At 36.5% G+C, this 15554-nt stretch overlaps 1 long non-coding RNA gene across 1 annotated transcript; it reads left to right on the forward strand.

Moving 5' to 3' along the window:
• The first annotated feature begins 6017 nt into the window (after nt 1-6017).
• On the forward strand, nt 6018-12562 carry LOC135718444 (uncharacterized). The gene is made up of 3 exons (XR_010520803.2): nt 6018-6608; nt 11381-11566; nt 12304-12562. It is a non-coding gene; the product is annotated as an uncharacterized lncRNA (long non-coding RNA).
• Nucleotides 12563-15554: the final 2992 nt, after the last annotated feature.

Consider the following 15554-nt stretch of genomic DNA (forward strand, 5'->3'; position numbering starts at 1 on the left):
TTGGTATACAGTGGATGTGTGGCTGTAGATAACTTTCTGAAGTCAATTTAAAAAGACAAAAGTTAATAAATGCTGGATTGTTCAAATATACATTGTTGTATTTCCACCATTTTGATCTTATTTAGGCATTTCATAACTTGAGGGAAATGTACGTATACTGATGTTTCAAATCAAAGATGAATTTATTAATGACAGCTAATCATTTTATAAAGATTTTTATTACAATATTTATTTATATAATATCAATTTAATACATTTATTTCGTTACACCTACATCACTGAGTGCAAGGGAGTGCAGCCAACAAATACATTTAGGTGTGTTTGACTTAACACCGAGATGCGCAGACAGCACGTGGTATGACATCAAAGTACCGCGAGAGTCTTGGGAAAGCCCCGGAAAAGGTTTGAACTCGCGGTACTTGATGTCACGATTGGTTTGCGCGTAGATCAGCATGAAGTCGAACACATCTGAAAGATGTGTGGGCTGCCTGCACTCAACGTTGCGATCATTCAGTAGAGTGTAACCTCAATCGGTTTTAGCAGCTTCTGGGTGTCGTGTCGAACGATCACAGAACGATTTTTTGTTCTTTTCCAACTCGATTTTTAACTCCCTAAACTAGTAGGATGTTCAAACGGGTGAAGCAACAGTGCTTCAGTGACGGAGTTTCAGTGTCAAGGTAAGTTAACCATTTAAACAGAAAATATGTTATGCATGCATGTAAGTTAGTCGACCTACAGAATTATCGTCTTAATTATCGCGTTCTTTACGCGATTAAAAGCTTATTAACCTTTATCAATACAATGCTATTCAGGCCGCTGCGAAGTCCCGAAGCCACGTTGTAACGTTAACTTTATATGTTACGCACTGGTGGGGATAAACCAGCCAGTTTAATAGAGTTATTAAATGTCTCAAACCTTTCCCGCCCTGTAACGTTACGTTAAAATGGCCCTTATATGGATAACGTTACTGTCAGTCAGACCTTAAACCACTCAAAACCGTTAACGTTGTTCTATTGGAGTGGTTCGATAATTGTATTTATTAATTGTTATATTAGTTATATCTTTTCTTTAATTCGTATTTCTAACAATTAAAACCCAGGAATGACAAGCTATACTTACCAAGATTTTGACGATCAAACCGACAGAAAAACTAACTAAAAGCCGACTATTAAACCAAAAACATACTATTACAAAGTGAAGAGGAACGTAATGTGTACAAATTTGATTATTTACAGGTTATACATGATCAGGGTTTCCGCGGGGTTGTAAAAGGTAGAAAAGGTAGTAAATTAAATTATGCCAAATTAAGGCCAGTAAAAAGTAGTAAAAAGTAGTAAGCGTCATCTGACGAGGTAGTAAATTTTCGATTGCCTTTTGTAATGTTATGATGCCTGGAAATTAGTTCAAATCACCTGCATATCTGGGCAAATAATCAAAGATCTTTCGTCTCTGGGATGTGATCAAAGCCTGGAGTGGAGCCAAATCACGTTCCTCTCTCCGCTGTAAGCGTTCTGTAATCACTACGGACCGGATCCACTCCGGGTTTTCTGACTGTATCACGTTAAGCTGAGGTAAAACTTTATTTCAGCTAGCATGGTCAAACTTATAATGCAGGAAGGCTCCGATGTTTTGAAGATCGATAACAGGGTTTATACAGAAATCCTTAAGTTAAATTTACTACTTTTTACTACCTTTTTTACTACCTTCAGAATATTTTTTAAAACCATCACGACACTGAATTGCAAGAGTTAATCAGCGACCTTTCTATTATTTACACAGATTTTGACATATATAACATACAAAAAAGAATTAAAGTGAAAAAAATTCTTCTGACTGAAATATTTTTCAGGCCAAGTCATATTCCTTTACCTAACACTTTATGTAGGCGAGACCAATAGCATTTTAAGGGGAGATTTTTTTTGCCATAAATTCCATATTGAAGTCTCATGTGGCATATAGGTAGCTGTAGTTTGCAGGGCATTTCAGATTAAGGCGAAACAGCTAAATAACTCACTATACTGTATAAAAAGAAAACATGAATATCACCACCTTTAATGAATCTTTGATTAATTTTTTATTAATTGAAAATGTATTTATTTTAGCATTTACTAATCATTTTTTAATCAAAGTTGAAACTGTTAACATTAGTGAATACACCGTGAACCACCGTCAATTACTGTAATGACATAAACAAGAATTAATTAATGATTATATACTCTATATTTTTCATTGTTTGTTCATGTTATATAATGCATTTACTAAGGTGAACAAATACAACTTTTTTATATCATATTATTCAGTACACATAAACGAATAATCCAGGGTCTGTTCTGTTCACACAACAGTTTACAGTCACAGCTCTAATACAGTAACGTTATGTATGAATATAAACCCTGAACGAGTAACTCGAGTCAAACTAGTGTACAATTCGCACAGGATGTCTGTAACCATTGTGACAGTTGTTAATTGAATGACTGTACCTTTATCAACAAATTATTATGTTACAATAGAGGCAGCGCTGATGTGCTAGTTTATGCGCAATGTTTCTGCTGTTTACTTTCTTCTAAGACCTAAATGGTCGTGTTTATATGAGGATATTTGCAAAGACGGGATTTTTGAGGCATATGTGTTATTTAAGGCCAATAAAGCGGCAAAAATACGTACAACACAAGCTCAATGAGAAACGAATGCGCGGCTAGCGTGCTCCTCTGACACAGAAACAGCGGACGCACTGTTGTTTGTGTTTGAATGGCTTAAAATCACTTGTTTTTAAACGGCTGTGCTTAAATATATGTTACGTTTTTGTGACCACACGCAAATGCAACTGCAAGAACCGACAGGTGGATGACATCAAAGTCCCGCGAGATAATTTCGGTAGCAGTTTCCTCTTATGATTCCTCGTCATTCGCTCTCAAGGGATTTGGATGTCATCTACCTTTTGGTTGTTGTGGCGCCACATGAAGTTTACCCACGAGTTAAACAAACCCGTTGTACCAGCCACTGGCTATATAAGCATAACATTAAAAAGCGTGCCGCGGATGATCAGTAACGTGAGAAATCATTTACCCCCAAAATACAGGACCTCTTACGTTAGTCATACTGTGCAAAGACACGCAATTACCTGTTTGGTTTTCTTAGCCCACGAACTGAAAGGCTTGCCAATCTTCATCATTTCGCTAAGCCAAGTCAATCGTCTTTTACACCTTTATCAATCTTCAAAACATCGGAGCCTTCCTGCATTATAAGTTTGACCATGCTAGCTGAAATAAACTTTTACCTCAGCTTAACGTGATACAGTCAGAAAACCCGGAGTGGATCCGGTCCGTAGTGATTACAGAACGCTTACAGCGGAGAGAGGAACGTGATTCGGCTCCACTCCAGGCTTTGATCACATCCCAGAGACGAAAGATCTTTGATTATTTGCCCAGATATGCAGGTGATTTGAACTAATTTCCAGGCATCATACGTTACAAAAAGCAATCGAAAATTTACTACCTCGACAGATGACGCTTACTACTTTTTACTACTTTTTACTGGCCTTAATTTGGCATAATTTAATTTACTACCTTTTACTACCTTTTACAACCCCGCGGAAACCCTGGATAAAGGTGTAAAAGACGATTGACTTGGCTTAGCGAAATGATGAAGATTGGCAAGCCTTTCATTTGCGTGGGCTAAGAAAACCAAACAGGTAATTGCGTGTCTTTGCACAGTATGACTAACGTAAGAGGTCCTGTATTTTGGGGGTAAATGATTTCTCACGTTACTGATCATCCGCGGCACGCTTTTTAATGCTATGCTGATATAGCCAGCGGCTGGTACAACGGGTTTGTTTAACTCATGGGTAAACTTCATGTGGCGCCACAACAACCAAAAGGCAGATGATATCCAAATCCCTTGAGAGCGATTGACGAGGAATCATAAGAGGAGACTGCTTCCGAAATGCTCTCGCGGGACTTTGATGTCATCCACCTGTCGGTTCTTGCAGTTGCATTTACGTGTGGTCACAAAAACGTAACATTTGTACATATATTTAAGCACAACCGTTTAAAAACAAGTGATTTTAAGCCATTCAAACACAAACAACAGTGCGTCCGCTTTTTCTGTGTCAGAGGAGCAGGCTAGGCGCGCATTCGTTTCTCATTGAGCTTGTGTTGTACGTATTTTTGCCGCTTTATTGGCCTTAAATAACAAATATGCCTCAAAAATCCCATCTTTGCAAATATCCTCATATAAACACAACCATTTAGGTCTTAGGAGAAAGTAAACAGCAGAAACATTGCGCATAAACTAGCACATCAGCGCTGCCTCTATTGTAACATAATAATTTGTTGATAAAGGTACAGTCATTCAATTAACAACTGTCACTATGGTTACAGACATCCTGTGCGAATTCTACACGAGTTTGACTCGAGTAACTCGCTCAGGGTTTATATTCATACATAACGTTACTGTATTAGAGCTGTGACTGTAAACTGTTGTGTGAACAGAACAGACCCTGGATTATTTGTGTATGTGTACTGAATAATATGATATAAAAAAGTTGTATTTGTTCACCTTAGTAAATGCATTATATAACATGAACAAACAATGAAAAATATAGAGTATATAATCATTAATTAAATCTTGTTTATGTCATTACAGTAATTGACAGTAGTTCATGGTGCATTCACTAATGTTAACAGTTTCAACTTTGATTAAAAAATTATTAGTAAATGCTAAAATAAATACATTTACAATTAATAAATAATTAATAAAAGATTCATTAAAGGTGGTGATATTCATGTTTTCTTTTAATACAGTATAGTGAGTTATTTGTGTTTCGCCTTAATCTGAAATGCCCTGCAAACTACAGCTACCTTTATATGCCACAGGAGACTTTAATATAGAATTAATGTAAAAAAAATCTCCCCTTAAAATGCTATTAGTCTCGCCTACATAAAGTGTTAGGTAAAGGAATATGACTTGGCCTGAAAAATATTTCAGTCAGAAGAATTTTTTTCACTTTAATTCTTTTTTGTATGTTATATATGTCAAAATCTGTGTAAATAATAGAAAGGTCGCTGATTAACACTTGCAATTCAGTGTCGTGATGGTTTTAAAAAATATTCTGAAGGTAGTAAAAAAGGTAGTAAAAAGTAGTAAATTTAACTTAAGGATTTCTGTATAAACCCTGATGATGTTATTTGCGACAAAAAAGTTGAGGGTAATCGAGCAAATAACGGTCTTCTGGTAAATATTGTGGTCACGTGATGGCCTCGCGACATATAAGTCGTTTCCGGTCGTTTCTCAACCGCACAGCTGCTTCCTTTTAAAATTATATATATTTTTTTTTTAAATAATAAGAAATACAAGTTCAGTCAGGGGGTACATTATACATATATAAAATAAAAATAAATAATGCTCCGTCCTTTTTTTTGGGAAAAATGCTCCGTCCTAGAAGGCTGCATGTCTCGGCTGCCACGTTTTATGCATTTCATGCTGAATTTGTTTCATTTATAAAAGCCCTTAAAGTGATTAAGAAGAAAAATGCAACTTGTCTTTTGTCCATCATATGTGAATATGATTTAGAAGAAAAACCCTAGCCCCTTATTATTTTTTTATTTGATTTTTTTATTATTATTATTTTGCATTTAATTATTATTTAATTTATATATATATATATATATATATAATTTTTGTGTATGTGTATTGTTGTTTTAAACATCTGCACCTGGTTTGTACGTTTAATGTTAACAACTATTATTAATGCCTTATTGTTTGTACATGAATATTTGTTTAATAAAACAAAAGTCTCGGCTGCCACGTCATCAAGCATCGTCGAGGGACATCTCAATCTGCTTGTTTTCTCTTTTTTTTATTTTTTTATTTAATTACAAAATGTTCAACTGTCCATGTTGTAAAGACAGTTGATACATGACTTTTATTCACTGTACAGTATTGGATTTTTTTTGGTGATGCATTGCTAATTTTCAACTTTTCTCTTTAAAGTTTTCATGCAATAACCACTGGGGCAGAAACCATGACGTTGCCTTGGACTTCAAACTAAACCATCTCATTCTGGCTTTTTTCTAACCTCGAAATCTCAGAAGGACAGGTCTAAGATGGACGCAGCCTCCATAGGATGCAACCTTGCATTTGAGAAACACCCATAGAACGGTCAACTTACCCCATACTCTAACCTGAATGCAGGGATCATAAAACTTTATCTTTTACCTTAATTGTTAGATGGGTGTTGATACCAAATTTTTTTTTCTCGTCTACCCAGGAGAAAGTCATGGGTTCTGCTGCTGAGGTTGTCATAAAGCATGCTTTTTTCCATTTGTTGCATTTGGCAATATTATCAAAAGATTCTGAAAGAAATAAGATAATTTTCAAAGCATTAACATGAATATGAAAGTCATTAATGACCATCTTTTATTATTGTTTATTTACAGTGTCTTTTATTCTGCTTACCTGACTCATGCAGAATTCTGGCTTAATGTTTGGTCCACCTGTTAGCTGGCTCTGGTGCTTGGTAGTCTTCTCAAACCTCTGAATCAAGGCCACCATGAGAGGCATTCTGAAGACCATCATTACGCTGCAGATCCAGTGGTCTTTACTATGAGGTAAATCTTTTTTAACTGCAGCATTGAGCGTTATGTGCACGGTTTATGCGCACTGAATGCCTTTTGCCCTCTCCTGCAACATGCGTTTTTTAAGGAGCGCTAAGAGCGGAAAAGCACCTGACGTCATTTGTGTCTTTCCTTTGTCCAATTGAATATGGGGAGTGGCGGGCCTTTCGTTGTAGGGACCGATGTTTACAGTTATTTGAAACAACCGTACTTCAGTCACTTACTGTCTCCTGTGTGTTTATGCACCTCTCACCTTCGTTCAAAGTCAGTGCAAGCATCCTCTTTTTAAAGTTTCTGCTTATATGACAGTTAACAGCAAAAGAGCGCTCACGCTTCAACATTTGATTGACAGGACAGCTGCCTCGGTGGTTGCCTAGCAATATAAAAAGCTGCACTGCTTTTTATAAAGTAACCAAATCAAGGTGCACCTTGCGTTTCCACATCTTTAAAAAGCATTTGGTGTTTGGCCCCCAACAAGGGTTTTTTCTGCCGCTTTTTATTTTTTCAGCTTTTGCCTTGATATTGTATTTTACATTGGTAAATGCCTATGGACATTGGCTACTAGCGTTCTGCATGTGTAAATGCACATCGATGCGAACAACGACGCAAAGTGTAAATGAAAAGTGGCGCATAGCCTACTGTGCAGAGGCATTGGGGTAGGTCTGACTAAATCAGCCTTAATGACAACTGCATCAGTCTTCAATGATGGTTTAACTTTTACACAGATAAACACTCACTTTGTCTATCCAGACCTCAAGGTTAGAGTTCAAACAGATTCAGATAGTTGGTTTTGTTCATTTTCTAAGTGTTTTGTTGATATTTTAGTCCTGATTGATTATGACAGATTTGTTACAGCCTTATCTGTCAAAATGACAGCCAATAAGAAAGTTTAATTCAACCTCTGGTTGTAAAGCAGATTTTGAACCAGTCTTCTTAAATTGTGTCACTAGCCTACCACAATCCCTGTGCACCAGCTATGTAAAGTGTAGACCAAACTTCTGCCTCCACCTGTGAGTCTCTTCCCACATGTAGTAAAGTAATTAATGCAGTCTTACAAATGAAAGGTTTTTTTAGGGTACATTATTTTAATTACCAAATGATTTCTCGGATGAATTGGATAAAAATACATTATTTTATTTTTCATTTATGACAACTGGTTGTTGCTTCAACTATAAACCAATGCAGCTATTTTGGATAAAAGATAATGCACATCAGGTCACACAAATCAAACACGAAGAGTTGTCATACACAGTGTGTACAGTCAGTCATTCAAATTGGATATACACAAAAATCATATTTAAACTGACAGTGTAAACATAGTCTATGAGATCAATGAGGGGTCAATAGATCTAGTTCAATCAACACCCTCACCATGCTCTCCCAGCTTTTGGTGCTTAGACCTGTTTTTCTAATCAAACAATACAAGGACAGATGTTCCGGCGTTATTGCCTTCATGGCATGAAAGATTAAAATCTGCATTTAAACCCAAAGGGGATATGATCTTTAAATAAAATTGCCTGTCATTTTATTGATTACAACCATAATACTGAACAACTTTAAAGGTCCCGTTTTTCCTGTGTTTTTGAAGCTTTGATTGTGTTTACAGTGCGCAATATAACATTTGTTCATGTTTTACATGCGGTATTTTTCACACAATCTACTTATCTATATAGTGCTTTCACTGTCCTAAAAACAGGCTGATGTCTTCTTTGTCCTATGAAGTCCCTCCTTCAGAAATACGTAACGAGTTCTGATTGTGTAGCTTGTTTAGTGCAGTGGTTTTCAATCTTGTCCTAGGGCAGTGGTTCTCAACTTCAGTCCTTGGGACCCACTGCTCTGCACATTTTGGATGTCTCTCATATCTGACACACTCAGTTCAGTTCATGGAATCTATCCTAACGAGCTGATGATCTGAATCAGGTGTGTTAAATAAGGGAGACATGCACAATATGCAGAGCAGTGGGTCCCGAGGACTGGAGTTGAGAACCACTGTCCTAGGGGACCCACTGCCCTGCACATTTTGCATGTCTCCCTTATCTAACACACCTGATTTAGATGATCAGCTCATTAAGGGACAGATCCATGAACAAAACTGGGTGTGTCAGTTAAGGGAGACAAACAAAATATGCAGAGCTGTGGGTCCCCTAGGACAAATTGAAAACCACTGGTTTAGTGTGTTGTGATTTGACAGCAGCTTAGCTTAGCCAGGGCGGAGTTTAGTCAAACACACTTGCTTTGACGTCATTCAACCGGGAAGTAAAGGGCTGTAGTCCAAACCGGCCGTTCGCTGTATTGAAAGGGGAATTCTCTTAAAGAGTAACTAAACCCTAAACCAACTTTTTTAGTTAATGATCTGTAAGAATGATGCTTTATTAGTGCTGTTCATTTATTTTAGTTATTTTTTTGACATTTGGATATAAAGTGTTTCAATACTACAATATATGGTGTAAAAACGTCTGAGTGCTGCCCTCTTCAGGTTGATCGGTGGCTACTGCAGTTGAATTTTCCCATTGGATGTTGGGTCCAAAAAATGACTCGTGACGTAAGCAGGTTCAAGCTCACCACGCCCTTGTTACGATCTCACCACACACTGGATACGAGCTTAGTTCATCCCCTCTATCTTCATTGGGATCTGCCCACTTTTCTTGCATTTTTCAAATATTACCAGTGGGGGGAGTCAGGCTCTGACCGGGGGTTTAGTTACTCTTTAAAGCTCCACTGTGTAAGATCTACTCCCATCTAGCGGTGAAAGTCTATATGACAAGCAACTGAATATTACTTTCTAGCCCCCCCCCCATTCGGAACGCGTTTTAACTCGTACGGTGGCCCGGCCGTGTCATGCCAAGGTTAACATGGCTTCCAGTAGCTACAAAGCAAAAGCAATGAGAAAAAAATGAACAATTTGCAATGTCCTTTGCCTGTGATCCATCAAAGCACACAGATTTATGTTTAACATGAAAAAAGTCTGATTGTCATGATATGTCCGCTTAAAATCACATACAGAAAGCAACCATGACGGGTTTAAATGGACGCAAACTAATATTATGTCAAAGTACAATGCTTATGTTTTAAGTAAACGTTACATGTCCGTGTATATGTAAGAGCTTTCTCTCATATTGGTGAAAAAAGATCGCGCAACTTTCACAAGCTTGTAAAATGAAATGAAAGACGCGCAGATCAGACGCTTTTATCAGAGTATTATGTCAGACATTATGTCAGAGTACAATGCTTATGTTTTAAGTAAACATGTTACATGTCCGTGTATATGTAAGAGCTTTCTCTCATATTGGTGAAAAAAGATCGCACAACTTTCACAAGCTTGTAAAATGAAATGAAAGACGCGCAGATCAGACGCTTTTATCAATAAAAGCCTAAAAATAGGGCTGTCACCGTGTGTTTGTGCTAGAGGTCAGAAAAGATGAAAAACATTTTTCTCAGTACCTCAGATTACATAAATGGGCGGAGAGACTGTGTGTGGCTGTTCAAACACATTAAACCACATGCATGTTTACACTAACAAGTGTTATGCATAATCATGCTAAAGTTAGCCAAGGAACTATAAAACTTCAAGTTTACAACATGGACTGTATCGATGTAAACGAAAATGCTGAATTACCTGTGGAGAAGATATAAAGTGCAACTTCAGTGTCCCTTGAGCCCCATCTTGGAAAACTAACTCCAATATTGACTTTGGTCTTGATGTTTTTCCTGTCGCGTTGTCGTTTAAAATCCCCGTTTCGCATCCTTGGCGATTTGTTTTAATGTCCTCGAGAATATGTCTTCAACAGGCTTTCAAATCAAAGCATTAGATCGCAGGTTCATCCCGGTGTGCGGCTGTTGTAAAATCCGAAGGATTCAGCTACGCAGGTCACAGGCTGGATACGTCATCAAGCCTGGTTTATTTAAATCAACTGAGCATTACATTCGCAAGTCATACGCATATTACATCAATTTACAATTAACTAAGAATAATTGTCAGCTTTATAATTGTTAATATTCTGAAATAAGACTGTCTTGATGACGTATACCGCCTACACATGCAACCTTCGGAGGCTTCAGCTATAGGCCAGCGTGAGTGTAGAGTGAAAGCGCGAAAGGCGGAGCTTGAATTTACTGAATGTCCCTCGTCGGTGAATGTATTTCAAAGATGGAGGCACAACATGGATTCAGCCAGAGAGCGCTTCGACGGTATGCATTTTAAATAGCAGATTCTACACTTACGAGAATACTTTGATTAGTGGGTGGGAAGTAATTACACATGAATGAGCACATACTTTTGAAAGAAAACATGGGTTTTTGTTAAGAATTAACTCAATAAAGTACACAGTAGAGCTTTAAAGATAATACATCGCCTGGCTGGCAGTGAACTTTGAGCTTTATCATTTACAGGTATTATTTATGCTATTACAGCAACATTACACACTACCTAAAGTTTGAAATATGGGATCAGGAAAAACGTGACCTTTAATGTTTAAGTATTGAGAAAGAAATGAATTCTTACTGTGGTGGAGATAGTGAAAACTCTTACAAAGAGTCTTTTGGGTGTTTTATTTAAAGACCATGTCCCCGTTTAGCCTGACTACGTCAGACTTCTTACTTCCGCTCAAGCAAAGTAGCAGAGAATGGTATTACCAGGCTAGTTCTTTGGGTTTAAATGAAGATTTTGATCTTTCATGTTTTTAATATTTTGGTTTTTCTTTGGGTGCAATTTATATAAATGAAATACTCTGATGTGATGATGTTCTCATTGTGTTCTTTTGTTACAGATAGAACTGAACTGGAGTCTGTGAACTAATGCTGTGTTCGAGACAACTTGGATGTTGGATATTATTGACCTCAAACCCGTAAGAAGTCTGGAACAGCAAACAAAGTTGAGTATCCGACCTCTCAACTTGGGACAGATCGATCAACACCGACCTCAACGAGATGCATCATTTGACATTGCAGACAAGGTGGTGGCTAGCCCTTCACAGCCTTACATGAACCGCAAACAAACTTTAAACTATTTTTACAGCACATAATATTTATGAACATGAATGTTAAATTATCCAGTAACCGTTTTCTGCCATAATTGGCACAAGAGCACAAACTTCTCCTGGCGTCTCAGTATGTGGTAAACACGCAAATGTGATACGTGATTGACTGGAATGCATTGAGGTCAGAGGTAGGATATTTAATGACATAACATCAGAAATCCGAGTTGTCTGTAACACTGCACAATATTTCACCTAATTGTCACCACCTGATTATCCTCCCATGTTTTTAACACAACCATTGATTGGTCACACGGATGAAGGCACCAAGCAGAGACATTTGTCCTTTGTATCTCTCAAAAAAAAGGAAAAAATAAATCTATATTTAATGTTAAAAAACACTTACAGTAGACTGTGTTAGATAACTGTGCTCTTGGAAGTCAGTTTAAGTGAAAAAATGGTAATGTTAATGAAAAGTTCATTTTTGTCACAGTTGCAAACTAACCACCACACAGAATATGAAGAATAGCCAGAACTGTGGTAATAAGCTAGCCCTAAAATGTTGTGAGAATCTTGATGTATTGGACACAGGTGTGTAGTATCTGTTATATATTGACGGTTGACAGGTTTGTTTGCATGTAATTGCATTATTATTAATTTGGGGTTGATAGTCCAATGTTGATTTGAGAGAAATATTTTTTTCTTTTTCTTTTTAGATCCTTTCTCTTTTTTTATGCAGCTCTTAAGGATGAACCACCCTGATCTACTAAGATGCACAGATTCAACTCTGGCCCAGCATCATCCCCACACCTCATCTGCCATCAGTTTAATTTAATGTCTGTCAATTGCAAATGCTATTTATTTCAGTTATATTACAACTTAATATTAACTTTAATTGAGACTAGTATTGTGTAAAGCTGGGGTTTCCAAACTTTTCATTTTAAAACCTATTAGACAAGTGTAATCTATTCTAGACCCACTAAAATATTTTTTAATATACAGTTTCTTAATGGGGTAAAACACATTTGTTCTCTTTCAGTGGTGTCATTTTATTTTCATAATATTTCATAATGTAAAGAAGTGGTTCTTAACGTTATTCCTCGAGGCCCACTGCTCTGCACATTTTGTATGTCTCTTTTATCTGACAGACTCAGTTCAGTTCATTGAGAGCTCTTCTAATGAGCTGATGATTTGAATCAGGTGTGTTAAATAAGAGAGACATACAAAATGTGCAGGGCAGTGGGCCTCGAGGAATAACGTTGAGAACCACTGAAAAGTAAATATAAGTTTATTTGCAATACCAAATATTTTATGGTATATTCTTTCAAAACCATTGTCATTGTTAATTATTAATTGGCCAAACTGTTGTTGCATCATTAAGGTGTGCAACACACCTTAACCTACTGTGTGACCGACAAGTGGGTCCTCCTGACCCACAGTTTAAAATCCCCTGGTGTACTGAATGTTGTATTGTAATTAAAGTCGCATCAAAGTCTTGTGTAACAGTCTCCAATATTTGTGATTATATTCACAGTGTCACATGATACTTTCAGCACTTACTACATCACAGTGTTTTTAATGCTTTAATTTTTAGGTTTATTATAAATTCATTCATTTTTAAAGAATTCCTTCTTTATGTAGAACATGCAAAGTCTAAAATGTAAAGTGTCATGATATGCTCTGGGTCTTGTGTAGTGATTAAATGAACAGGTGGTAAATGTCATAGCTTTGCAGTATATTGGGTAGGAGGCTCTGGAGAACATTCAGCACATAGGTTTCATAAATTTAATTTGGTAAACAAACTTGTCAGAACAATTCATGCTGTGATGCTGGATAATACCTGGTCAAATGTATAATGTATAATGTGTTTCGACATTGTATAAGGTTTCTTCATCTATACAGACATCTGTTAGAGAACGGTGCAGAGACTGCTGTCCATTATTGGTTACAGTATATTTGTTAAAATGTTGCCAGTGAGATTATTTTCGTGCACAAGGTACTTTCTTTGAGAACCTTTATGTGTTTTATTCTGCTATTAAAGTATAAACGCAATTTAAATGCAGGAGTCCTCTCGTCCTTACTGCAAAATATGCAAGTGAAACTGGACTAAACGCATACAGTATACATGCGGGTATGATTTCATATATTAGGTTTCTATATTACACGTAATACAAGGTAGGGTATATAAAAATAATATTTTATAAATGCCAAACTCTTAAAAAACTGGCAAATTATACGCAGCTGGGTTTTTTTAATCTTTAGTTTGTGTTCAATACAATTAAACAAGAAATAAGTGTAAACAATGAGTTGAGCATTGAGGTCAGCTGATTCGTCTGCGTTTGCTCGGATTCAAGATCTCCAGAAGATGCATGCAGCTTGCAAAGATTTCGAATGTTTCAAGACTTCGCCAAGACGTCTTGCAGAGATATTGCAGACGTCTTACTTTTCAATGTTCGCAGCCGATCTACAGAAGATGAAGCGATATTTAGCAGACGTCTCCGCGACGTACGTGTGCTATCTGGGATGTCACAACTAATACACAGTACATCCATCAGATTAATGTGTGCAGTTATAATGATCAGACAAACAGTTTTTAAGGTGTACGGTAAAAGTAGAGTATGTATTTATATTTTTGATTGTAGTGGGTAATGAATTCCAATTTTGTATTGCTGTAACAAAAAAAGATAATTGACCAAACATGCTTTTCCTGAATGGGATTAGAAGATCACCTTTTGTTGTGCTTCTGGTATTCTGATTGCTATTCTTACGTTGGATTATGAATAAATTAAAAGGAGCAGGAGCAGTATTATGTAAAATGTTGTAAACCAAACAGATGTTTTTGTATTTGATTATATCTTCCCAACTTAACAGTTTATGATTATTGAGGATAGTAAAATGATGTGAACTATTAGGCTTCTTGTCCAGAACCTTGAGAGTTTTTTTTATAAAGAGTTGCTAATGGCTTTAGTGATGAGCCGTTAATTTGTCCCCAGCTTGTCAGACCATATGTTAGATGTGCACTGTAAAAAATGTCAGTGAAATTAACTGTAAAATTGTGTGAATTCATGACATCAAAATTTTGTAAACCAAAAAACAATGACATTTTGTTTCATTTACACTCATATTTTGCAATTTCAAAAAATACTGTTGTAAAACAGTGAACCATCCCAGCGGGCATATGACCGACCTTCAACGTTGAAATTTGGTTGAAATTAGGTCAGTTGTTTGTTCAACGTTGAAACAACGTTGAAACAACGGTGAATGGTAAACGGTTGAAAAAGGTTAATAAAATGCTTAAAAATCAACGTTGAAATTTGGTTGAAATAACGTCAGTTGTTTGTTCAACGTTGATTCAACGTTGAAACAACGTTGAAACAACAGTGAAGTAAATGGTTGCAGAGAGACAATAATGTTTTATAATATGTGAATCATTCAGAAAAAATTTTTAAAAACTAATTTTATAAAATTGATGACATTATAAAAAAATATACAGGTAATAATTGACAAATAACAAATAATTGAATATACAGGTAGCGACGTAATCTCGCGAGATTACACGAGATTGGACTGTTTTAACGGCTGTCTTCGAGATCTTGCGTATCACACGAGAAAATGCTTCAGAGAAAGAAGAGGTAAGGAAATATAAGTCAATGTAAACGCATAAAGTTATTTTATTCACATATATAAGTGGTATGACAAAAAAGCACAATGCCAAATCGGGTTTTTTTCTGTTAGTTGCGAATGTATTCGTTATAGTAGTGAATTTGCTAGTCCACGGGATGTTCCCGCCGAAATTGGACTTCGTTATTATGAATATTAATAAATTAATATGAGCTGTGTTTTTATCAACTTAACCACTTGGTTGTTTTTGCTTCAGAAAAGCAACTAGTTATAAATGTAAGGGCTTTTTTGGACAACTTCGGTGAAAAAGTGTTGATTTCGTAGTTCAGTCAGCCTAACTTATATC

The sequence above is a fragment of the Paramisgurnus dabryanus genome, chromosome 10 (genome assembly GCF_030506205.2).
Source record: "Paramisgurnus dabryanus chromosome 10, PD_genome_1.1, whole genome shotgun sequence".
NCBI classification, from domain to species: domain Eukaryota; kingdom Metazoa; phylum Chordata; class Actinopteri; order Cypriniformes; family Cobitidae; genus Paramisgurnus; species Paramisgurnus dabryanus.